At 42.7% G+C, this 27,514-nt stretch overlaps 1 protein-coding gene and 1 long non-coding RNA gene across 4 annotated transcripts in view; one reads left to right on the forward strand and one right to left on the reverse strand.

The window, feature by feature from the left end:
• Positions 1–27,514, reverse strand: part of TSPAN9 (tetraspanin 9) — a 104,181-nt gene that overhangs the window by 20,806 nt on the left and 55,861 nt on the right. The window lies entirely within an intron of this gene.
• LOC148687269 (uncharacterized) lies at positions 21,266–24,440 on the forward strand. Its single transcript, XR_015947849.1, has 2 exons — positions 21,266–21,332; positions 24,364–24,440. It is a non-coding gene; the product is annotated as an uncharacterized LOC148687269 (long non-coding RNA).

A 27,514-nucleotide genomic window follows, 5' to 3' on the forward strand; every position in this document is an offset into this window, starting at 1 on the left:
TTGGCAAGCTAGGGGGCAGTCTGTTTTCTCAGATTCACCCGATGCAAATTTGGGATTGAACTGGCACAATCTTAACTTCTAGGAGAACAAGTTTTATTTCGACTAATGTCTAAAAAAACCCTTGAAAAAACACAAAAGGGGCACGAAAATATTCACCAAATATAGACAGATAGTTAGATAATAGATAGAATAATTTATTGGCCAAGTATCAACCATACTTGGAATTTTGCTTCGACTACATTGCAATGTAAAGAAAAGAAAAAAAGGGGGGGGAAGTACCTCATACAATCACTGTTCCCCTCACAATACAACAGCACAGCGAAAAGACCCCATACCACCAACTGGCCTCCCTTTCGCCCACAACTGCAGATTCAACAATTTGATGGCACAAGGAAAAAAGCTATTCCTGTGCCTAGACCAGGGGTTCCCAAACTAAGGCCCGGGGGCCGGATGCGGCCCAATTGCCTTCTAAATCCGGCCCGCGGACGGTCCAGGAATCAGCATGTTTTTACATGAGTAGAATGTGTTCTTTTATTTAAAATGCATCTCTGGGTTATTTGTGGGGCCTGCCTGGTGTTTCTACATGAGTAGAATGTGTCCTTTTATTTAAAATGCATCTCTGGGTTATTTGTGGGGCATAGAAATTCATTCATTTCCCCCCCCAAAAAAATATAGTCCGGCCCCCCCCAAGGTCTGAGGGACAGTGGACCGGCCCCCTGCTGAGAGAGTTTGCTGACCCATGGCCTAGACGTTTTTGTATATAGAGTCCTGTACCGACGTCCGGATGGGAGTAAATCAAACAAGTGATGACCAGGATGTGAAGGGTCTACAGCAATTCTCTCTGCTCTCTTCCTGACTTGAGCGGCATAAAGTGTCTCTATTGGAGGCAAACTAACACCAATTACCCTTTACCCTCTCTGCAGTTCTTACTGCTCGTTGGAGCCTCTTCCTATCCATCTTAGAGGCTGCACCATACCAGACAGTAATGGAATTACAGAGAACAGTTTCAATAGTACCTCTATAAAATTGGACCAGCGATTCTTGGGGCAGGTTAAATTTCCTTAGTTGTCGAAAGAAATACAATCTCTGGTGTACCTTTTAAATAATAATATTGATGTTATCTGACCAGTTCAATTTTTGAGAGATCATAGAGCCCAAGAACTTAAAGGACTCTACCACTACAACCATGTTACCAAGAATGGAGATTGGCAGCGAGATGGGAGGATGCCTTCTAAAAATCATTGATCATTCCCACTGTCTTTTGGGCATTTAGCACCAAGTTATTCCTGCTGCACCACGAGACAAGATGATCTACTTCCTGCCTATATGCAGATTCGTCATCCTCCTGGATGAGCCCAATGGCTGTAGCATCATCCGCAAATTTCAAGATCTTAACCGATGGATCAGTTGAGGTGCAGTCATTTGTGTATAGAGAAAACAGCAGGGGGAAAGCACACCCCTGGGGAGCACCTGTACTGATGGTTATTACTTGATGTAATTTCCCCCAGCCTCACCTGCTGCCTCCTGTCAATTAGAAAGCTGCATATCCATTGACAAACAGAAGCAGGTACATTAAGCTGGAGTAATTTAGAAACAAATTTGGATGGGACAATGGTATTGAAAGCTGAGCTAAAATCCACAAACAAAACTCGCACGTAACCCCCCAGGGAGTCCAGATGTTGCAAGATGGAATGCATTGCCATGTTGACCGTATCATCTACTGACCTATTAGCTCGATAAGCAAATTGCAAAGGATCCAACTCTAGGTCAGTAGTATCCTTCAATTGCAACTTATAAATTGTGGATAATTACACAGTGGTACCTCGGGTTACAAACGCTTCAGGTTACAAGTGCTTCAGGTTACAGACTCCGCTAACCCAGAAATAGTACCTCAGGTTAAGAACTTTGCTTCAGGATGAGAACAGAAATCGTGTTCTGGCAGAACGGCGGCAGCAGGAGGCCCCATTAGCTAAAGTGGTGTCTCAGGTTAAGAACGGACCTCCGGAACGAATTAAGTTCTTAACCAGAGCTACCACTGTAATTTGATGGCATATGAAGTAGAGTTGCCACATACCTGCAATTTCCTTTAAAATAGCTCAAAAAGTTCAATTTTTTTTTAGATTTTGCAAAAAAAGAAAAGAAAGACTCAAAAAGTTTTGGCCAAAACTTTTTTTAAAAAAGTTCAACAACTTTTCTGTCTGGATTTTCACTTTTTGAAATATGGCAACCCTAATATGACGCCCTTTCTATAATTCTGAAACAGAATGTAACCAATCCTCTTTATATTCTTTAATTGCAATGCTTCAGTAGCCAGCCATTTTCAAGGAAACAAATGGAGTGTTTATTCTTCTTATTGTAAATTGAGCCTTTACATGACTACTCAGATGTAAGTCCAACTGTATTCAGTGAAGCTTACACCCATGTAACTGAATAAAGACTTACCTGGCAAGTCTAAGCATTTTTACTCAGAAGTAAGTCTCATTGAGTTTAATAGGATTTACTCTCTGCTATGTTCATGATCATTCCCACACTACTACCTCTTCTTCTTCTTCTTCTTCTTCTTCTTCTTCTTCTTCTTCTTCTTCTTCTTCTTCTTCTTCTTCTTCCTCTTCCTCTTCCTCTTCCTCTTCCTCTTCCTCTTCTTTTCCCAGCTTTTCCCCTGACAGGGACTTGAGGCAGCTTACAGCTAAAATTTAATTTCATTCCATTTTACAACAATCCAGTGAGGTAGATTCAGCAGACAGGCTGTGATTGGCTCAAGGTGACAGATGTATGTGCATATCAGGGGTCAGCCAACTTTTCCAGCAGGGGGCCGGTCCACTGTCCCTCAGACCTTGTGGGGGGCCAGACTATATTGGGGTGTGTGTGAACAAAGTCCTATGCCCCACAAATAACCCAGAGATGCATTTGAAATAAGAGCACACATTCTACTAATGTAAAAACACACTGATTCCCGGACCGTCCACGGGCCTGACTGAGAAGGCGATTGGGCCGCACCTGGCCCCTGGGCCTTAGTTTGCCTACCCATGGTGTATATGATGAGATCAAACGCAGAAGAAGCTTCTTGATGTAGAAGAGACAGTCCCTATTTTCACCTGAGAAATGGTGGAGGTTCTGCCAGGCATCTCAAGGAATGGGTGAAGCTGGCGCACCAGCTTTAATTGTGCAAATGCACTCCTGGCTACCACAGAGACTTGGGCATCCATGCTCAGGGCAGAGTCCAGGAGCACAGCAAACCTGCGAACCTGAGTCCAATGCATTGCTATTTAAGATTGTACATATTTTGCAAGTATTTGCTACCTTTAATGCAGCCCTTTTCAGTACTTGCTCTTCTTCAAAAGAGATTTTTTTAAAGGCCTCTCTGGGCTACACTTTGTGTCCTGTATTTTTCAGGTGGAGAGGCCTCCTTACGACTTCCAAGATCCATGGCTGCAGCACCGTCCTTTCCAAAAGTCCTTATCCTCAACACACACTACTCTTTTAAAAACAGGAGGAGGAACACAAGCACCACCACACCACACAAAAGAAGTGGCATAAAACATACATAATAAAAAGAATATTTACACATATGCAACACCACATTATATATATATATAAAATAAGCACCATACATTTGAAAGATGGTCTTAGGAGAGGCTAAAGCACATTCCCCACCCCCATCTTGCCCTAATTAAAACAAAACCCTGTCCATCAAAAATAAAAAAGTGTCCTCAATCAAGGATGCATGCTAACCCATCAGAGCTTTCACCCCTCCCTCCAGAAAATGGCAACAGAAGCAAATGAGTATTCCCCAATATAAGCAATATAAGTATAAAAGAAAAGACAGACTAACACTTTGTGCATCACAAGCACCAAAGATCCATCATGTGTCAAAATCAATACAGTAGTAGCAAAAGAAATATTGCTTTGCTCACATGCTGGCTGGGCAAAATAGGGCTTCTCCTGCTACTCAGCAAAGCTTCCTTGCAAAGAAACAGAAAAGTGATTTTACTGGGCCAGGATTCAAAGTGTTGCTATGATTGTACAAAACCCTTAAGAGCTTGCGACCAGCTTTCCTATGAGGTCACCTTGCCCCACCTGTGCCCCAGCAACCATTTCAATCAGTGAAGTTGGCCACACAACTGCATTTGTAAGAACACAATTGTTTCGTGTGGCAGAACTTGCCCTTTGGATCTCCTGCCTATTGAGATCTAGCAGGTGCCTCCCAGCACAGAGAGAGACTGTGGGTGGTGAGAGACAACCAACAAGCTGAAAATATGATAAAAGATCCTTAACTTTCAACATCAGTGAAGCTGGCTGATGATGCAACCCCCCCTCCCCAATATGATTCCGCACAAGTGCGGTTTTCTGCTCCCAAGGCAGTTAAAGGTGGCTTGTTTGGCAAGGCTGGTTCTGCCTTACATTTTTATAGTTACCAATTCCGTTAGTCCAGTGTTAAACAAAAGCCTCCAGGAAGGCCCAGGTTTGCAAGCCAGGAAGGCTGCTTCAGGCTTTATCAAAGTCACAAAACCATTTGCTTATATCCCAACAACTACCCTTCTTGGATCAATGCCTTGTCGTGGCGAAGGGGCTTGAATAACTCAGAGAAGCTATGAGCTATGCCGTGCAGGGCCACCCAAGATGGACAGGTCATAGTGGAGAGTTTTGATTAAACGTGATCCACCTGGAGAAGGAACTGGCAAGCCACTCCAGTATCCCTGCCAAGAAAACTCCATGGACAAAGACAACAACTACCCAGTGCTCCTTAAAAACCCTCTCATTCCATGTTGGAGGCCTGAGCTCAGCAGTAGAAAGAGCTGGAGCTGAGGTGGCACTATGGCAAGAGACCCGGACATAATTATGTCGCAGAAAACTCATCAGCACCAATCCTCCAGGCCACCATTACTTAAGGGTGGAAGGCTCAGTGAGCAACTGTGTGTGCCTGTCTTTTCCAAAAGTAGGGGTATGAATAAATGCTGATGGGAATTTTCATCTGTTTTTTTTTTGCATGTTTTGATGTATTATTTTACTGTTTTGGGTTTTTTTTAGGGCTTTTTCTTTTTACAATCAAGTGGTGGATCAAGATAGATAGATAGATACGGTAGATGATAGATAGACAGACAGACAGACAAACATGAGTCAAAAGTCCAGGCAATGCCACCATGCTCATGATTATCAAGTTCTTTAGTTTCTAAATTAGATTTTTTTGGTTGAATGTTACCTTATAATGAAATTGTTCTGTCCTGTAGAGTGAAAAGCTACAAAAACAACCCAAATCCTATTTTGGAAGTCCTCTCTCTATCCTACCTCCCACCCTAATCACACAGAGACCAGATAAACTATAATTGGCAGCAGTTTTCTTGTGACTGGATTAGAATCAGGAGCCCATGGTAAAGTGGAGGAAGGCTTTGTATCCCCTAGCCAAGAGACACCCTCTGGAATCCTTTCCTTGGTTGATGGAAAAGGACATGTACACACGTTGCCCTTCTTTGGGAAGCTTTTCTTCCTTAATTCCGCTCAGATGTACAAATGTCCATCACTAGCACAACTCCAGCTGGATGGAAACACCATCTGTTTTTGATGTGCATGGATAATATGTAGTATAAGAAGATCAGATTAGACAAAGTCTATACAGCAGAGTAAGCTGATACTTTAAGACAGTAACGCTAGTAAAGGAAAACAATGAGGCTATAGCTAGAATGCATAGAAGTTACCAAAACTGATGACCTGATCATTCCTCCTTAGCTGGCGTAAGAGTGAGGGAGCCTGAACCCTTCATAGGTACATATAAAATGCATTATTTCATCAGACCGGTAATATTCTAGCTAAAAGGAAGAGAGCAGGCAGGGAATGTAGAATGCATCCATGGATGTGAATTTTGCACTCTTTCATGCTGTGTTCACACAGTAATAGCTTTACCAGCCCCTTCACTAGGACAGAGCACAATTAGGGGAGATTCACACAGCAAGATTTTTCACACAGGGATTTCTGTTATTATACCATAACAATGGCTCTTTGAGTGGTCATATGTGCAGACAAGTAGAGGGATTCTGTGTCTGACCAGAAGCATTCATTTCCCCTCAAGGGGTGCAGTGCGCACCTTCTACTCAGTTACTCTGCAACTGCTACACGGGTATCAAGAGTGAACTAAAATACTTGCAGCAAAGGGGAAAGGGAGGATTGTCACACTGAAGAAAGAGCGTGCTTGTTTTCTCCTGCTCCAAAGGGTAAGACCTTCTATAGAAGTTGGTTGTTGGGCTAGGTAAAGAGGGTGAAAACTGATGGCAGCATGTCCTTCCTCAGAAGAGAGGTTTATGTATCTAATCTCAGAGGAAAGATGGGATGAAATTCATTTATCCATGAAGAATACCTCTTTGGCCTAGTTGACACATTACATAGAATCATAGCTCTTACTGTCAGGAAGTTCTTCCTAATGTTTAGGTGGAATCTTCTTTCTTGTAGTTTGAATCCATTGCTCAGTGTCCGCTTCTCTGCAGCAGCAGAAAACAACCTTTCACCCTCCTCTATATGACATCCTTTTATATATTTGAACATGGCTATCATATCACCCCTTAACCTTCTCTTCTCCAGGCTAAACATACCCAGCTCCCTAAGCCGTTCCTCATAAGGCATCGTTTCCAGGCCTTTGACCATTTTGGTTGCCCTCCTCTGGACACGTTCCAGCTTGTCAGTATCCTTCTTGAACTGTGGTGCCCAGAACTGGACACAGTACTCCAGGTGAGGTCTGACCAGAGCAGAATACAGTGGTACTATTACTTCCCTTGATCTAGATGCTATACTCCTATTGATTTTAATTGATTTTACTTATACTCCTATTGATTACATTAAACAATAATTTAAAATAAACTATAGTTTTATGTGAATGGACAGCATACTGCAGCAGTGTGGCCTGCTTCTCAAAAGCCCCACTTTGCTCTTCCCTTGCCACGTTTGGAGAAAGCAAACCATAGAACAAACCAGTGTTCATGGTGCTTTTTCCTTTTCAAATGAAGCACAAGCAAAAGCCAAGTACTGGGGATAAGTAAGTGCTATGGTTTGTTTCCTCCAAACATGTCACAGGCTGCAGAAACAGAGAAACAAAGTTAACACTTCTCAGTCGTGTTCACTCATAGAATCATAGAGTTGGAAGAGACCACAAGGGTCATCCAGTCCAACCCCCTGCCAAGCAGGAAACACCATCAAAGCATTCTTGACATATGCCTGTCAAGCCTCTGCTTAAAGACCTCCAAAGAAGGAGACTCCACCACACTCCTTGGCGGCAAATTCCACTGCCGAACAGCTCTTACTGTCAGGAAGTTCTTCCTAATGTTTAGGTGGAATCTTCTTTCTTGTAATTTGAATCTATTGCTCCGTGTCCGCTTCTCTGAAGCAGCAGAAAACAATCTTTCTCCCTCCTCCATATGACATCCTTTAATATATTTGAACATGGCTATCATATCACCCCTTAACCTTCTCTTCTCCAGGCTAAACATACCCAGCTCCCTAAGCCGTTCCTCATAAGGCATCGTTTCCAGGCCTTTGACCATTTTGGTTGCCCTCCTCTGGACACGTTCCAGTTTGTCAGTATCCAGATGAGGTGATATGAAGCAGCTGCTTGAAGTGGCAGGAGCTCAAGAGGTGGTGTCCTGCTGCTTCTGCCATTGCCGAACTCCCCCCCTCACCAAGTGACGGTGAGAGAGGGGTGATCCAGCACATGACATTGCTGCTCAGGGGTAGCTAATGTGATGCCCTCCAAGTGCTGCTTGACTAAAATTCCCATTCCTGACCATTGGCCCTGCTGGCTGGGGCTGATGGGAGTTGCAGCTCAAGAACATTCGGAGGGAACCATGTTGGCTACCTTTGACGTGGAAGGTGCTGCAAATCAATTTTAAACATCTCTTAATTTCTCCAGGTCTTACTTGTGTTGTTGAACTATTGCTAGCTGTCCAATGATGTGGAGTTTTCCATGCAGAGTTGCTTCAAGGTGGCCAGCTGTGCTCCTGACAAAGGTTTCCCCAGCTAGAGACGGAAATCAGGGGATCTTCTCCCTGATTCCGGACATTTTGGGGTCAAGGCCATGCAAATACATGCCAGCTGCAATCCCTGTATCAAAGCAGCCACTCAGCTGAGCCAAGAATGCCGCCTCTATTTTCACACATGGGTCTATGCAAGCCAGAATTCTGTTCTATATTAAGACACATGACAGTGCAATGGACTCCACACTTATCTTGAGAGGGTATCTGCATCGTGTTTGCCTACATAGGGGCCACCTATCTAATTTTTTTAAAAAAGCTGGACTCAGTGTCATCAATAGCTCAATTTATAAGTTGTCAGAAACTGTGAGAAAGCTAAGCCGATTAGACACCAAAATAAAATGCTCCATTGCAGCATACATTTTCCAAATGTTTGCTCCTGGAACATTTGTGGGCATATTGTGCTGACATGTTGCCTGACGTTAAAAATTCTCCACGTTTTGACCTTTTTAGAGAGTTGGTGTGATATACTAGGGAGAGTGCTGTACTTGGACAGATGCAGAGAGGATAATGAAAACATTTTTAAGTTAAATTTTATTTTAACCCAAATGTCCTCGTATTTTATAAGAGACTAGCTGGCCTGGCCATGCGTTGCTGTGGCTCATTCCTGTGACTCCCCCTAACCTGTCCTGACCCATGACCCATCCCGACCCCATCCTGCCCTCATCCGCAACGCAGGCGAGTCCCCACCTCCGCTCCCTGCAAACCTGAGGTGAGGTGTTTTGGAGAGGGAAGGGGATGGCAACGGTGGGGCGTGGCTTGGTTTTTGACCTGTCTCTGACGGTGGGACATGGGTGGCTGGGGGCAGGATCCCAGCGTGGCCCTTTGTGGAGGAATGGCTGTTGTGGTGGTATATAGCATATCCTACACCTTAGTCCATTTAATATCCCTCCATATTCTGATAAGCAAGCATAGAAGTAAATCAGTTTGGGTGGTAATAATCTTTTTTTCCATCAGGCTGAAAGTTTAGGAGGTACCTTGCAAACAGTTCTGTGTGGCACCTTTAAGACTAACCAATTTAGGCTCCCGTCCTCTCTGGGATCCATCCCCATGGGATTTAGTGTGGCTTACTTCTGCACAATGTGTGGTTCTTGTAACATTGGCCCACACTAGAAAATGCGACAGCAGGGACCGCTTCTAGACCGAGGTTAGACACTTTTTGGTTTAGTTGGATTCCAAGTACAGTGGTACCTCGCAAGACGAATGCCTCGCGCAACGAAAAACTCGCTAGACAAAAGTGTCTAGCGATTATTTGTTTCCTTGCAAGATGAAGCTTTCTATGGCCGCGTCTCGCAAGATGAATTTTTTTTGCCGCTTTTCTTTTTGGTCGTCTGCCGTTTGTTTCCGCAAGACGAAAATTTTCGTGAGATGGCACAACCCGCGGAACGAATTATTTCCGTCTTGCGAGGTACCACTGTACTTTTGCTGTAGTGCTTTTGTGTCCACACCTTTGCAAGGGAGGAGGATTAAAAGGAAACCAGAACATGTGATGACTTTGGTCCCCTGTGTGACCTTACTGGTCCCAAATACATGTCCTGCTTGACCACAGGCCATCCCACAGGTCTAGGGGCTACCAGCTGCTGCCACTAACCAGGATATAAAACTAATGTCTGGAAAATTAAATCCTCCCTCCAACATTGCCAAGTGCATTTTTAAAGCAGAAAAATGAGATGGAGTATTACCCCAGATAAACTTCCAAAGTATCACATTAATCTTTTGAAAACATGCTTGGAGAATATATAAAGAAATACCATGTAGCAGATGTAAGGCTTATATTTGAGGAAGGATCGTAGCATCTATTTCTCATAAGAAATGGATTAAAACTCTGCGAGAGGAAAATTTGTGTAAAATAGTAAAGTCACCTATAAGTCAATTTGCAGCATCCCCCTTCTCTGGTTCTTTATCAAAGTCTGCAAAATGACAAATACAAATTGTATGATTTATTTTCTGCTAGAGCTGAATTTGCATTGACATATTTGTGCAAGAGATATCGGGAGAGTGCAGAGATGCTGAGTAAGATTTTGACTTCTTGTTGAAAACAACAGAAAATTAACATGAACGCAACACAGCATACACAACATTAAAAGAAATGAGAATTCCAAACATACAATTCTAAGCTATGCAGGAAGGATAAGGAACCTATAGGCTTTGGATCTGAAATTTTTTTTTCTCACAGTCGGTTCTCCTGCAGTTAGATTTTTAACAAAAGGAATTTCTTGCAAAGCCATTACTGATGGAAGAAATCAAGAATGTTATTCAAAATATGAACACCAGGAGAGCTTGAGAGCGAGATAATTTTTCTGTAGACTTAAGTATAAGACACATTTAGACTTTTTGGTCCCTCCACTTTTCTGAGTTTATCAAAAGCTTCTGAGTTAGGTGTCCTGACATCTTTAATGCACATGCTTGGCGTGGTGGTCAGGTGGTGGTCCTGATTCTGAGTCTTCACAAATGCCTTCCCTTGAGCCTGATTCACCTGCAGAATCCAGCAACTCTGGGTCCTCAAGACTTGCCCAATGGTGCAAGGAGCATGCCAGTTGAGAAACCACAAAAAGAATGTGGAACTCTCACAAAAGGAGAGATCTCTCTGTTAGGCCAGGGGACTGGCCCTTTTATAGGCAAGGGGTGAAGCTTAAGAGGAGCAAGTTAGACCTCAACCAATCTCCAGTTTTTGTTGGAGCAAACAGTGCCCTCATAACTATCCAATGTGTTGAGGCTCCATGGGTCAGGGGAGAGGAGAAAGAAATCCTAATCTGATAATTAGAATGCTGGGAGGATATTTTTCAGAACCCTGTACCAGAGAAAATGTGGATTTCCTAACTTTGGTGGTTAGACCAGTGGTTGTTAACCTGCCCCCCCCCAATTGTTCGATTCCCAACTCTTATCAGGCTGAGCTAACATGGTCAATGGTCAGATGAGGGGATCCATTGTCCAGTAACATCTGGAAAGTCACCACAGGTTTTTCAGCCCTGAGTTAGCACGCCTCACAACAAGGAAGAGATGTTTCTCTTGGTGTCAAGAGTGCCCCCGGGCCCCTGGTGCAAAAGACTAAGATTATCATATAATTTTTCCAGTAGGTAGTAAAATCCTTTAATGCCAGAATTTCTGATGAATGTACACTTCATAGACTTCTTCCTTTAAGATACTGATTTTCCATTTGCCTCTGTCAAGGAATTGGGGAACTGAGTCTAAAAATCTCTTACCACTGTCCATAAAATGTCCCAACATTTCTAAAATATCTACGGAATGCACAAAAGTTTTAAAAGGCTACTGCTGGCTCTTTTCTTTAATGAAGTATGATGTGTCATTTGCAAACAGGCTAATATTAGCAGTTTTTCCTCAGGTTTGATAACCGCCACTTTATGCAGTTTTGTTCTCCATCAGAACTTGAGAATCTCACGAGCTGAGTGTAAACAAAAATGTACCAGCTAAGAAAAAGGTGCAAAAAAGAACCAAACGGTCCATTTAAAAATATTTGATTGCATTCGATCCCTTCTTCCCACATTCTTCGCATTTATACCTACAATGAGTATAATAGTTCATCAACTTGATTCAAATGAGGTTGTTACTAAAAATTATAACTGTGGAAAGAGCTACAGATGGAAACTGTTCTACCCTTCAGCACTAGCACAGTAGGCTATTTAAACTAACAGCAGCTGGATGGAATTCACTAGGTTGGGTAATCATTTTAGCAAATCCTGTTTGCGTGGTGTAGGAGTCGGCTCTGTAGCATTTCTATAACTGAAAATTGCAATGCAGTGACTCAAATGCACTGCAACAAATGGGTGAGTAATTCTGCTCACCCCATTTAGGGGGGAAGAACCATGTGAAAAAGGACCACATTCCTGCAACTGCGTATATAGAGAACTTTCTGTGTTACTGCACAACACATCCTGGTACTCCATATTCCCACCACACATCCTGGTACTCCATATTCCCACCACACATCCTGGTACTCCATATTCCCACCACACATCCTGGTACTCCATATTCCCACGCTTGGGGGGCAGTAACTGAAACTCATCTAACAACTCCAGACTATAGATGTAATGGAATCTTGCGAGGAGAGGATGTAAACAATTTTATTCATGAAGAACACAGCAAAAAGTATCCCTGCAAACTACAGATGGTCCCAAACCTTCCAAAGATGTAGGTGTATGATGTTAGCAATTCATTCTCCTGGATGTCAATAGCTTCTGACATCCCCTTCCATAGCAGTAGGATTTGTGGTTGGGGGTCACAAAATTGTGGTGGCCCCTCCCCAACTTTGCTAGAAGACTCTGGAAGGTCTGGAAGGTGCTGGCAGCTATTGCTACCCTGGGTAAAAGCTGTCCTGCAGGGTCCCCCAGGATTTCCCCAGGTATGTGGCTCAATGTCTACAAGAAACTATTGAGAAAGGCCATTTGAAGATTGGGAGCAGTTTGCCAGCAAAGCTCTCTGATTCTTTCCTGTTCTTCTCCTTTGCCAGACTCCACTTCAGGACTTCTCAGTCTTTTTCTTTCCTTCCTTTTCCTCCATCATCTATTTTATCTATACCTCCTATACTGCTGCATGGTGATGGTTTGAGATTGCTCTTTGGACTGCAGAACCCAGTAATGCCATTTCCATGTGTGGGCTGCCCTTGGCATAGTGACTATGGACTACAGGCACCTAAATCATGAAAATAAGGATTTGCTCAGGTGTCTTAGTCCAAGAGGTTGGCTCACTGAAAGGACAGCAAAATATTGCTTGTTTATATAAGTTTTCAGTAGTTAAAGGTAAAGGGACCCCTGACCATTAGGTCCAGTCGTGCCCGACTCTGGGGTTGCGGTGCTCATCTCGCGTTATTGGCCAAGGGAGCCGGCATACAGCTTCCAGGTCATGTGGCCAGCATGACAAAGCCGCTTCTGGCGAACCAGAGCAGCACACGGAAATGCCGTTTACCTTCCCGCTGTAGCGATACCTATTTATCTACAGTCATACCTCGGTTTAAGTATGCCTCGGTTTGAGTACTTTCAGTTTAAGTACTCCGCGGACCCGTCTGGAACGCATTGATCCACTTTCCATTACTTTCAGTGGGAAAGTTCACTTCAGGTTAAGTACGCTTCAGGTTAAGTACAGACTTCTGGAACCAATTGTGTATTTAAACCGAGGTACCACTGTACTCCAGTCTCATTTCAGTTAACTAATGTGGAGATTCTGAGTTTTGAGTGTATAAACTTATTCTGATGCATATTTCTTCTATTACAGTCGTACCTTGGTTTTCGAACAGCTTAGTTCTCGAACGTTTTGGCTCCTGAACCCCGCAAACCCAGAAGTGAGTGTTCTGGTTTGCGAACTATTTTTGGAAGCCGAATGTCCGACGGGGCTTCTGCGGCTTCCACTTGGCTGCAGGAGCTTCCTGCAACCAACCAGAAGCCGCACTTTGGTTTCTGAACATTTTGGAAGTCAAATGGACTTCCGGAACGGATTCCGTTCGACTTCCGAGGTACAACTGTATTTTTACTTTTGTATTTGTAGAGACTTTTGCATTATTTATTTTTACCTGACTTATTGTGTGTGTGTGTGTGTGTGTGTGTGTGTGTGTGTGTAATGAGAGTTTTAAATGTATTTTATTGTGTTTTTATCTTGATATCGTCTGCAGACTAATTCAATAAATTTCATGTATTTGTTCACATTCTTAGAACGGTGTCTTAGCACAGTAACACTATCTGATGAGGATGGCTGAATCTGTAAACTTTAGTTTCTCACCTTCTCGCTTACCCAACATTAAATTTAGCATGCTTCATGTCTGCATCTATTTGCATTTTCCCCCAAGACATGCACACAAATGTTCATGTACGTTTCTCCAAATTATACATTATTGTATAATGTATAATGGATTAGTATTTGCATTTTTGCAGGCAATGTCCCCTAATATAATTCAGTTTTCTACATTACTTCCATTCTGCTGATTCTAACATATGGAAGAGTTTCTTCCTCTAGACAGATAGTGGTGTTAACTGATCAAATACTGTAACCACGTACCCTCACAAATCCCCCCCTCATTCACAAACAATGAGAAATTGTGACACTGCCCAAATAATATTTAACTGGATTTTAACTGAAAATTTATTCTATCAGTGAATATGAGTGGCAACCTCTGAAATGTGAGTGGGGGGAGAGAGGTTTGTGGAGGGGGAAGTCCATTCTGAGTGGGGTTTGGGTTTTGTAAGGAGGGGTGAGTGGAGTACGTAGTTATCGTGTGTGTGGGAGGTTTGTGTAGGGTCCCGATCCATTGTGGACGTGGTTCTCCAGCGGTGTGTCAGTCTCCGGAGCGGTGAGGTTTGTGGAGGAGGTAAGTCCATTCTATTCAAAAATCTTATGGGAAGAAGTCTTCAGTAGGTGCCAAAAAGACAACTGAAGCAGGGCCTGTCTAATATTTAATGGGAGGGAATGCCAACAGGCAAGTGTCACAGAACTAAAGGTGTGATTGTGCAGAATGGACCTCCTGATAAGATGGGTATGGAAGGTGTGAGGGAAAGACGCTAAGAGTTGTTCAATACATTTACTCCATACTGAGGATGAGAATAGCAGGCTCAATTAATGGTAGAATAAGTGCTTTGATACATTATGGTCACAGAAAATGCCTTATCTCATTTGCTATAAACAAGATGAAAAGAAGCTGCACAAACGTGATGAACAGCAGAGCAATTAAAAGACCAGAAAGGGAAATTATCTAGAACCTTAGTGTTTATAATGCTTCATATGTTATCTGGGTTATCCTTATGACAACCCTATAAGGTTGACCTGCTAATCATTATCTACCTATTGCAAACGAGGGAGGTTGGAGTTGTGGTTGAGACACAGTTTTGAGTTATATAAAAAAACAAAACCTATCAAGGATATCCATCCATCCATATGAATAAAGAACTAATAGTGGTTTCCCTAGGGAAACTACATCTAGTGAGCTCATGCCTGACACATCTTGCCTCAAATCTCATATTACAAGCTCCTTATGATGAGACATCCACAAGATCTAGTTTAGTTTAGTTTAGCCTTGTAGGCCTTGATTTTGTTTCCATTTTACTTTGGCTACAAAAGGTTCAGGCAACAGAGCACCCATGCGTAGGCATACTGTAATACACCACCATGTGTCAAATACTGATTCTGTTCAAAATTAATGACTGCAGATATACTGACACAAGACATACCATACACTAGGCACAAGCTGTGATAAATGGTTTCTCGTCAAGTTTTGAACTCCATAGTTTTTGTGGAGGGTTTTTTTGGGGCTTTTTTTGTAACAGCTTTTCAATAATATTATGGACATTGTTGTTTTGTAAGTGATGCCAAGATTCCCATCAAAGGTGCTGTTGATCCAAAAACAGAATTGCAATGCCTGATAAAAGGCAAACAGCTTGTGTCTCTGGGAGCAAGAAAACATACGGAAGCGTAAAAGGTTAAATTTCAGAAGACTGGGCAAAACAGAAGCTAACTGTAACCATGGGTAATGAAGTAAAATAGGAAAGTGCACTTTGCCAAAGGCAAACACATGTTAACCCGAAAGTATCCATATCAAGTAAAATGTAACCATATTTAATATTTAATTAGTATTCATAGATATATTTGTTTGTTACAGTCAACTGCATAGTGCCCCCCCCAGCAACAGAGAGAAATTATAATGACTCTGGTTTGTGGGTATGAGCTACAAGAATCTGTTTATTCGAAATAACATCTGGGAGGCATGCCAACCCAGAAATGAAAGGAACGGATTGATGCCAACAAGAAATCTGAGATGGTGCCCAATTTAAAATCATGACGAAGTGAAAGCAACACTGTCAAGATGTTTTAAAAGGGTGCAGAAATTAATAGCCTTGCAATTTTGGCTAAGATCTCTCTCCTTACCAACCCTTCAGAAGACAACCTTGCCGCCACCCCCCGCCACCCCAAAATACCCAAGTTCTAGCCATCTATTGACATATCCTGGCCGGGGAGGGTGGGGTATAAATAATTTATTATTATTATTATTATTATTATTATTATTATTATTATTATTATTTATCCCTCAAAAATATCATGAAGCTCTAACAGGAGGGAAGAGATCTGACACATATCATGTTACTATTTATAGGCTGCTTTTCAAGTAACAGCCCTTCAAGTACCCTTCTGAGTACAAAGAAGTTAAAGACAGAAATAAGAACAATATTACAAAACTGCACAACAGGGAAATATTGGGCCTTAAAAATTTCCTTCTACGACCCCTGGCTTCCATTCCTCTCCCACTGGCCTACCAGATTAGAGGTTTTTTTTTTTTAAAAAAAGGAATTATAAAATGGTTCTAACTAGTGGTTCTAACTTTAGGCTGCTGTTATGCCTTTTCCCAAGAAATGACAGACTAGCTGATATTGTTGGTGTTTGTTGTATTTGAAAAAAATACAATATAGAAAGGAAAAGGGAAGAGGGGGGAAAAACACTCTAATGTGCTTCTTTCCTACTTTCTGACTAGCTTATTGCTTAATAGAAGTGGGTTTAATTTATTAAACATCTTTAATTTATTAAAACAGGAGTTCTCTGGGTGTCTCCCAAAACAAAGTGAAAGGAAAGGAAAGGAATGCAAACAGTTAAAAAAAGTTAATTATCCACACATGATATGCAATTTAAAACACTATTAAAAGTGTATACTTCAGGGCAATACTTTCCCAGGAATATACAGTACCCTGTTTCTCATATTTTAAGACATACCCATAAAATAAGCCATAGCATGATTTTTAAGCATTCAAGGAATATAAGCCATACCCCGAAAATAAGACATAGTGATAGGCGCAGCAGCAATGCCGGCCGCGGCAGGAGGAGGAGGAAAAAAATAAGACATCCCTTGAAAATAAGCCATAGTGTGTTTTTTTGAGGAAAAAATAAATATAAGACGTGTCTTATAATATGAGAAACACGGTACTATACACTTTAGCACACAGTAGTTGTATGCAAATATAATATGCGTGGACTTTAATCCAGGACAACATGGAGTTGGGGGTGGGGCGGTTGAGATCCAAAGAAAGGGACCATTGAATATGCGGGGAAAGGCCCTATACCCAAATCCTTGTAATCACCCATGTGGCTCCCTTTCTTGCTTGCTGGGCAAGGCCCATTCAAAGGCAGGCTCTGGGAGGCTAGGGAGGCTCACGCAATATCTTGCCCTTGCAGCATGTCAGCTTTGAACAGGCAGGGATGGTTGCGCTGGGGGCTGTTTCCTGGGTCTTCCTGAGTTTACGTGATTCTGATCTCGAGAATCACTTTTTACAAACGGATGTTACCCGGGCTACTTTCCAGTCCTTGGGTACAAGGCCTATCTGTTGTTGTTGTTAGAAGATCTGCAATTTCGCATTTGACAGTGGTTTGTTTGGTTTCAATTTTTCAACAAAGCCTAGAACTTTGTCCTTTGTCACCACTGTTTGCCACAGTTCTCCATGATCACTTCTTAACAAAGTGAGTTCAGACCCTGCTAATGGATGGATGGATGGATGAGGTGTACAAATGGGCACAATCACATGCACACCGATCTCTCCATTCACACAGCCGAGCAGCAGAGAAGGCAAAGGGGCAAGTCCTGCTACTCCCTGCCAATGAGCGAATCAGCACAGGGAAGGCTTAGATATTCCACTCCCCTCATAGTAGCCAACTCCTAGGGGCCAAGAGGTCTTTGGCCCTCTGTATAAAAAACTTGAGGGGCCCACCCCCCCAAAATTGATGGGCATTGCCATTCAAATAGTGTGCATGCACTGCATTATGTGATTGATTATGTGGAGTGAAGCCTACCTGGGTCCCCCCAATATTTTATCCAAGTTGGCACCCCTGCCTCCCCTGCAAACCTGTAACTTTTTCCTAAATTTAAATCACTCCCTGTACCTCAAAGTCTGGGCTATGGCTCTAGAGCAGGCATGGCCAAACTTGGCCCTCTAGCTGTTTTGGGACTACAATTCCCAACATCCCTGACCACTGGTCCTGTTAGCTAGGGATGATGGGAGTTGTAGTCCCAAAACATCTGGAGGGCCAAGTTTGGCCATGCCTGCATTATGCCCCACTTCGCCCAGCAGAACAGCCTCCACTGCCTTGCTCACAGCATGTTATTTGACCTAAACATGTACTAATATTTACTAATGGAAAGTACAGAAGGCTTCCTAATTTAGAAGCTCACCATCTTTGATTTGGAGGCTCATGAGAATGGCCACGGGGACACAACACTTGCCATGAACATGAGCTCTTAACTTACCTTCCAAGTCCCGGACTGCAGAATCCGGGACCGGCAGCCGTGTGACACCGGAAGTTGCGTCCACATAACTTCCGGTGTCGCTTTGCCCTTCTATGGGTACCAAAAATGGCCGCCGCCGGCTTCGAAAGTCGCTTGTACACATGTCAGGAAGTGCGTCAACGCAACTTACGGTGTCGCTCCGCCCATCTACGGGCACTAAAAATGGCCGCCGCCGACACCGAAAGTCGCGTTTATGCACTTCCAGACATGCGTAGATGCGACTTTTGAAGCCGGCGGCGGCCATTTTTGGTGCCCAAAGAAGGGCAAATCGGAAAGAAAAAAATGGCCGCCGGCAAGAGAAAATAACGGAGAAAAACGGGAGGCGAAGTGATATGGGGGACCACCGGGAAAAGGTAAGTAAAAACGGGGGTTTCCCGGGGAAAACGGGGTACTTGGCAGTTTTCCCTTTTCTCATGAGGAAGCCTATTCAGCTTAAGGGAATTTCCCTTAAAAAGGGGGAGAACAGCTATGCTAAAAATAACTGGAAATTCATCTCAAGGATGTGATGCATCTCTCACTTAATTCAAATACTGGAAAGACATCTGTCAATGACAGAAAATCATAGCTGGGTTGCCAGCTGAACTGTGCTGAATTTATTTTTCCTAGATAAAACAAGCACTGCCAAGGAAATGCCACATGGACAGAGTGTTGTTCAAAAAATAAAATACTGGCATCAAAATATACAACAAAGAAGTCATATTAGAAAATCTTCAGTCCCAGGAGAGTGTTTAGTTGGTGCACCTTTTTAGTGTGAAATTAATAACTGCAACAATCCTCAAAACTGGCTGCATAGCCCAGATCTGATTCTGAATGTATTCATACAAAAGGAAAACTGCTTTAACAGTCATTCCCTGTCCTTGGAGGAACTACAGAAGGAGTTTTACACCAATGATCAGCTTAGAAATTATCCAAATAAATAAAATAGACCTTAAATCTCTAACAGAGAGTTCTGACCCCCCCCCAAAAAATGAAACCCCACTAGAATTGCAAGAGTGGTAGGGGGATCCATGGCAGTTAAATCAGTTGTAAAAATATTGTTATGGTGCAAATATAAACAATGTATATGTGTTGCGCTGCATTGTGCTGCATTGTATTGCAAGTGACTATGAAACTATGAGACTCTGCATAGGAAGCTGAAGGACGTTTTGGGCAAAGGTGATTATTTCCAGCTGAAGGAAGGAAGGATGAAATTATAATTATATTTTGGGAATGAGTCATGTTCTTATGTAGCTGCATTGTTCTATGCTTCCATGATCATATTATAAAGTATTTGTGTTCTATGTTATGAATCAAGCATTGCTAGGAGTTGTTTCTTTTTGTTTCCCAATGTAGTTCTTATCAATAAAATTTTTTGGTGTGCCACGAACAATTTTTTATTTTGAAAGTGTGGCTCAGTCAGAGACAAAAGTTAGAGAACCACTGCTCTACATCAACATCAAGCTCAGAAGAGGAAGAATAAGCAAAGCAGTCATAATTGACTGGTAAGTGCTGCATTTTACATGGTAGGTTACTCTTTCTTACTGGTCTTCCTGGCTTCATGTGATTCTGGGTTTGCACGTGGACCCTGAAAATGGAACCCATGCATAAGTTGTGGGCCTACTGTAGTTGGTCTGCAACCAAGGCAGCTCCATCAGAATAGGTAACACACGTGTGCTGCAATCAATCCCAAGGGAAGCCCCATATAAAGCGCATTATAGTAGTCAAATTGTGATGTTACCAACAAACACATGAATCACAGTGATTAAGCTAACCCTGTCCAGGAAAGGGCATAGTTGATATACCAACCACCTGAGCACTCAGTGACAAAGATGGCTCCTTCAGAGGGAGTGCACCCCATCCAGAAGCGGGTAATGCAGGGCAGTCTCGAGAAGGTCGGGTGCCCTGGTGCTGAGGGGCGGAGATCACTCTGGCACCCCAGCCCTCGCAGGGTGTAGTATGGCTTCTGCGCGGCTTTGCCGCGCAGCGCCCGGCCCGGCCCCCAGCGCCACCGGGACTCTACCTAGAGCCGGCCATGAGGTAATGAATAGAAAACAAACTTTGTCAACATAGTCAAGAAAAGCCAGAAGCATTAGATCTGAATGTTTATCTCCCAACATCCACTACTGAGAGCAACTACCGGTAGGGTTACAGCTGAGGAACTTTGGAACTGTCTCTTGTGAAAAACTAGGATTCCTGATTCCTGATTGCACTGGTGGAGTTGGGGTCTCAAATTTCAGCGGCACCATGTGTGATTCCAAAATTCAGCACCTGCCACCTGTTGCCTTCCATTCTACCTCATAGTTATGGCGCCCCTGAGGCACCCCCAGGCTCCACGCCAATGGCACTGAATCGGTCATGCTCCCCTAAAACCATCTCTGGTATCCTCCTAGGTCCCTTTTGTCTTCTTTCACCTGGCAATTAAAGCTATATCGAGCTGCTGGGTTAGGCCGGGGCAATGGACTGGCAACAATTCTTTGCCTTGCCTCTCTAGCTGTTTGATTCCCCTCTGAATTCTATGTTGCCTCTGATCCAATATGATAAGAGCTAGTTTGTATTCCTGGCTATTTCTGTAATGCAAAAAAATAAAAATCCCCCCTTTTAAAATTACAGTGGTACCTCTACTTACGAATAACTCTACTTACGAATGTTTCTACTTACGAATGGAGCTCCATCTGCCATCTTGGATGCAGTTTAGATAGGATTTTTTCTACTTACAAATTTTTAGATAGGGCTGCTTCGACTTATGAATTTTTTCTCCCAATGCATTCCTATGGGATTCGACTTACAAATTTTTCCGACTTACGGATGTGCATTCAGAACGCATTAAATTTGTAAGTAGAGGTACCACTGTAATACCTTTTTAATTAATACCATACCCCCTTCTCAGGCAAGAAGACAAGTTCAGGAGTGTGTGGCGTACAATGTGTTGGGCCAGTTATATGCTGAGATGGTCCGTGATTGTCATAGCAGCCATGAAGTACCAAGCTGGACACGCCATAGCAGTCCCAATAAGGTGGTTTATTGAATCGAGTCTTTGAATAGTGGCTTGCTGAAGGTCACCAGTAAGCTCACAGGTAAGGTGAGATTTTACTTATGGACTTCCCAGCTCACAGCTCAATCACATGCCCTGCAATCCAAAATTTATTTACTTGGAACTAAATTCAGCTGAGTTTAATGATACTTCCTCCATTAACAAGTGAGCTGAGCGTTGCAGCCTTAGACCCTGAGCTAAGCTTCTTAAATGTTAACAAGTAATCTAGGGCTGGAGTATGTTTCTTTAAGAGAGCTGAAAAGGTTTGAGAGTGACACCACTTTACCATGTGCAAGGCACACAATTCATTTAGTCTACCATTGCTGCAGACCAAACAGGTTTTGCAGAGTGTTTGAACTTGCCAAATTTATCAAAGGCAAAAAATTAAAAGCATACACACACACCATGATTGTGTACACAAGGATTTCATGTGTGCATATATTTTACCTTTATGACATCCTCATTCAAGGGACACTTCCCCCCATTTAATTTGGGTTTTCCTGATCTGCGGATAATATGCTACCGAAAAGCGATTCCAATTTAAAACCGCATGTTAACCAACTGCGGACATACTGAAGCACACTGTGTGGATGCTGTTTTTAAAGTATGTGGCAACATTTTTCTGGCCATCTACCACTTCTAGTGGGTGCCACTACTTACACTAGTGCAGTGCTCCTTTGTGGGGGTGCAGGTATGGCTGGGCACAACACTATATATATATATATATATATATATATATATATATATATATATATATACACACTGTATTTAAAAATGTTACACATTGTTTTGTGCAAGTCAGATACTGTATTGCCATAATTTCAGTGGCTCTATGCTTATTTGGATACAAACCTGTATCTATTTTTTGTGGGGGGAAATTGGCTGTGTCCACAGATAAACAAATCTCCTGCATACACATGTAAATTTACAAACAGCTTGATCAAATGCATTTCCAAGCTGGAAAAATCATATCTGTGTGAGACTGGTGACTACAAAAACCCACAAGCAGCTATAACTTTTTCAAACCTCCTTCAACTCTCTGGAAACAACTGTTTTCTATCTCCAATCTAGAGGTGAATTCATTGTAGCTTTCAATCTTATATCAGCAGAATGCTTCCCGTCCTCTTTAATTTTTATTCTGCTGGGAGGAATAGATAATTCCAACTGTTTAAATATATTAACAAATTAAAATGCTGACATCTGGATTCAGCTCTATGCTAATCCTTTTTACCAAAAAGGGGGGAAGGCTTTCATTGTTTCCTAATTTCCCATCTGTCTACTTCAAAAGTGGGTCAGCATTTATTTGCCCTAATATGTATTATGAAAAATAATTTATATTTTGATGTAAAATCAAATATTGCTAGAGTAATAGTACATACCTACAAAACGTAACTAGCTAAATTACAATGTTTATGAATAGAAGGGGTTGTTTTTTTAAAAGCAATAAATATAATTACTGGAACAATCAGCTTAGAAGGATAGTTGGCAGTTTGATTTTGGAACAGATCCAAACTTAAAATTAAAAACTCTGGGACAGCTGTCACTCCTTGTATGCCATGCATCAGTGATCATCTCCCCCAGAATGTAGAACAGCAAAGAAAACACAACCTTTTGTGACATCTACAATCAAATCCCAATAATCTTTTCTGATAATTTTCAGCAGGTTTTGCACATTGTTCATTTCAGATATTTATGCAGTCTTAAAAGGGCTGAAGAGAACTGTGGACTCAAGTCAAAGTAACTACTGCATTGGGAAAACACTGCAAAATGAAAGGCATTTACAAGAGGCTTATACCTGCTATGTTGGGAGCAGGGGCATCTTACCCACAAAGGGTAGTGGTGTGTGGGGCGCCAAGTTCTGGAGGGCGCCAGGGAAGAGGCGGAGGCTGGACGCGGCGCCTCCCGGCATCAGCTCGCCACCCTCGCCCGCCTCCGCCATGCTGCGCTGAAGCAGCGCTGCGCCCAGAGCCTCCGTCTGCCATGGCCACCACGGCACGAAGTGGCCAGCTGAGCTGGGAGGCGCCGCATCTAGCCTCTGCCTCTTCCCCGCTGGAGGAGACGCCCTCCAGCCGCTACCAGCATCAACCCCCAACCCCGCCGGCAGCGCCGTCCTCCCTAAAAAACTCTGGGAAACAGGGGGAGGAGGCGCCGGAGGGAGCTTTGCACCACGGCACCGGATATGCTTACGAAGGCCCTGTTTGGGAGTAAATTCCATTTAACTCAGTGGGGCTTACTTCCGATTGCAGCATTGGGAAAGGTATGATTCGATTGATAAGAGAAGTGATTTCCAAGATTTGTTCCAGGCCCTGGATCCTCCTGACATTGATGCTGTGAGTATAACATCACACACGTGTGTTGTGCGTCTTACACAGGCGTGACACTGGCCTCTGGGCGGTGCAAGTTGGCAACTGTTCACCACTAACAATATCCCCCCAAAATATGCAGCCATGAGAGTTTAGTGGGAGTTTTAAGACCCACATTCAGTTCATTCCAAGCAATGGTGGGTCCCAATAAGTCTCACCACTGCCACAAAATAAAATCTCAGCATCTTCTAAAATATGGAGGGGTTCCATGTTACATGGCTCTATTCTACAACTCAATGCAGAAAAGTTTGAAAATGAATGGACCATAAGTGTGATGACAAGATGTAGGTTTTTCAAGAAAACCCATAAACAATTCTGTTGGGATATATCCCTTTATGTACAGTGGTACCTCTGGTTACGAACTTAATTCGTTCCGGAGGTCCGTTCTTAACCTGAAACCATTCTTAACCTGAGGTACCACTTTAGCTAATGGGGCCTCCTGGTGTCGCCGGTGCACTATTTCTGTTCTCATTCCGAGGTAAAGTTCTTAACCCAAGGTACTACTTTCAGGTTAGCAAAGTCTGTAAATCAAAGTGTAACCTGAGGTACCACTGTATTGAAGGAGGGTCATAATTTTGTGTGATATGCCTAATAGCTGTAGTACTCCAAGCCAGGTTTTATCTATAGTTTTATCTCTACACAGTTTGGAAATGTATTTGATCAAGCTGTTTGTAAATTTTCGTATATGTCTGTATGTGTTTGTATTTATAGGTGGATTTGTAGCTGGTTGAATTTGTAGTTATTTGACTGACTGAACCCAAAGAATGCTCACTAATGTTTCCTCATCATCCTGGAAAAAAGTGACAAATGGGGTGCCACAGGGTTCTGTCCTGGGCCTGTTGTTGTTCAATATCTTTATAAATGACTTGGATGAAGGAGTTGAAGGGATGCTCATCAAATTTGCAGACGACACCAAACTGGGAGGACTATCTAAAATTCAGTGTTTGAAATATTCTGATTCCGACCTAAGATTTAATCGATCGTGTGATTTACTTTTCCTTAAAATTCTCTCCCTATTTGGCATTCTTAAACTGTCATATTATCTTCTTAGTTTGAAATTCAGTTGTATTACTGGCAAAGGAAGATACTAAAATTTAACTAAATAAAGCTATCTATATTTTTTCAACCTACCTCTCTCTCTCTCTCTCTCTCTCTCTCTCTCTCTCTCTCTCTCTCTCTCACACACACACACACACACACACACACACACACACACTATTAGAAGGGAAATAATTGTCAGTGCAATCCTATTCATTCAGAAGCTCCAGTGTTCAACAGGACTTACTCCTAAACAAGTGATCACAAGATTTCCATCTAAGCAAAAAAACAACCCCCCAATCACAAATAACATCTGTCTCATTTGAACTTCTTGCTCAATTTTCTTTATAACTGTTCCGTTTGCAACCTGTCTACTCTGACCACATGGAGGTCTTCCCTTCATTTACACCGTCACAAAACAAGGTCAGCCCTACTGAGATCCAGTAGTGTGAAAGCAGCACAGATGTAAGCCTCATGTAGAAGCTTATTAAAAGCTTAGAGTGAAAAGCCCCTGCTCTGCTCGCTGTAATGCTGGTGCTCCTGTAAGTTGTCACTGGAAATTAATAGCAAACACAATCAGAACACAAATAGTTCAAATCCACTTAAATCTGGAGTAACTGCTACTAAGATCATTCTAGATTAAGTGGGTCAAGGATTCTGTCCCTATTCATTTGATTTGCAGTGTTCCAGACTGCAAAATATTCCTCAAAAAAAACCTTCATTCCAGCAATGTTTTTCCAGCAATCTAGAGGAACATAGATACCGGTAACTTTGACAGAACAGACCAAAGGACTGTTTGAACAAGCATCTTGTTTCCTATAGTGACCAACCAAATGTGTCTGGGAATAGCGATCACCCTCTCCTGCTGTTGTTCCAGAACTGGTATTCAAGGATGCGCTGTTTGGGGGCCACAAAGAAGAATGACATGTTACTTGTTATTAGCTTTGACTAAACTTAGAATGGACTTGTGCTGTCTCACAATCTGTCCTGCTTCCCCACAGCAAGCTGTTTTAGGGTCTTAGCAGTTGAAAGGCAAATTGGGTAGGAAGGTGCTAACTCAACCCTTAAAACATGCACATATGGACATAAGAGCCAATGCCCCAGCCCAGCTAATCCAGCATCCTGCTCCCACAGTGGCAAACCAGATGCTTGTGAGAAGCCTGCAAGCTGGACCCAATGACAAGGCTACTGTCCCATCCTGTGGTTTCCAGCAACTGGTATTCAGAAGCGTACTGCCTCCGACAGTAGAACATAGTCCTCAGGGTTAGTAGGCACTGAAAGAAAGCTTTATTATCCTCTATGAATATGTCTAATCATCTTTTAAAGCTGTCCAGGTTCATGGCCATCCCTGCTTCCCTTGGGAGCAAGTTCCATAGTTTACGTGCTGCAGGAATCTCTGTCCTGAATCTTCTACCATTCAGCTTCAGTGGATAGAATCATAGAATCATAGAGTTGGAAGAAACCACAAGGGCCATCCAGTCCAACCCCCTGCCAAGCAGGAAACACCATAAAGGTTTCCTGACAGATGGCTGTCAAGCCTCTGCTTAAAGACCTCCAAAGAAGAAGACTCCACCACACTCCTTGGTAGCAAATTCCACTGGCGAACAGCTCTTACTTCTTTCTTGTAGTTTGAATCCATTGCTCCGTGTCCGCTTCTCTGGAGCAGCAGAAAACAACCTTTCTCCCTCTTAACCTTTCACCCCTTAACCTTCTCTTCTCCAGGCTAAACATACCCAGCTCCCTAAGCCGTTCCTCATAAGGCATCATTTCCAGGCCTTTGACCATTTTGGTTGCCCTCTTCTGGACACGTTCCAGCTTGTCAGTATCCTTCTTGAACTGTGGTGCCCAGAACTGGACACAGTACTTCAGGTGAGGTCTGACCAGAGCAGAATACAGTGGTACTATTACTTCCCTTGATCTAGACTTGAGCTATACTCCTATTGATGCAGCCCAGAATTGCATTGGCTTTTTTAGCTGCTGCATCATGAGTTCTAGTGTTTTTTGTGTTGTTGTTGTTGTTTGTTGTTGTTGTTGTTGTTGTTTTTTGAGAGAGAGACTTTCCTCTGTCCACTTCCTCCATGCCATGCATAATTTTACAAACCTGTCAGGTCACCTCTTAACTCACCTTTTTTTATACACCAGAAAGTCACAAATATTGCATACCCTTGATCATTTTAGTTGCCCTTTTTTGAACCTTTTCCATATTATCATATTCTTTTTGAGGTGAGGAGACCAATAGTGTACAAAATATTCCAAATGTTCTCACAGTATTTCAAAGACTTAAAAAAAAACTACTACAAAAAGACAAGAGCAGGTCTAATTCATACTGAGCAATGGGTAGGTTTCCCTTGTACAGAAACGTAGAGTTGGAAGAAGGGACCCCAAGGGTCATCTAGTGCAGGAATCTCAACTAAAGCACCCCTAACTGATGGCCATCCAACCTCTGCTTAAAAACCTCCAAGGAAGGAGAGTCCACCACCTCCTGAGGGAGCCCATTCCACTGTCAAACTGCTCTTACTTGTCAGAGGTTCTTCCTGATGTTTAATCGGAATCTCCTTTCTTGTAACTTGAATCCATTCATTTGGGTCCAACCCTCTAGAGCAGGAGACAAGCTTGCTCCACCTTGTATTTTGCTTTAACATACACACAGCTGAAAATAGTTTTTGGGTAGCAAGGTCCCTACAGACCCCACTCCTGGCTGCAGTCTTTTAGGAAATGTTTGTGACGGCACTCCATGCTTAAATGGTAAAAAAAACAGTAAATATCGTTGTGGAATTCTGCATCTAAACAGAGGTACAATTACAGCTTCGGCACACCTATTAAC

The sequence above is a fragment of the Zootoca vivipara genome, chromosome Z1, assembly GCF_965207765.1.
Source record: "Zootoca vivipara chromosome Z1, rZooViv2.hap1.1, whole genome shotgun sequence".
Taxonomy (NCBI): Eukaryota; Metazoa; Chordata; class Lepidosauria; order Squamata; family Lacertidae; genus Zootoca; species Zootoca vivipara.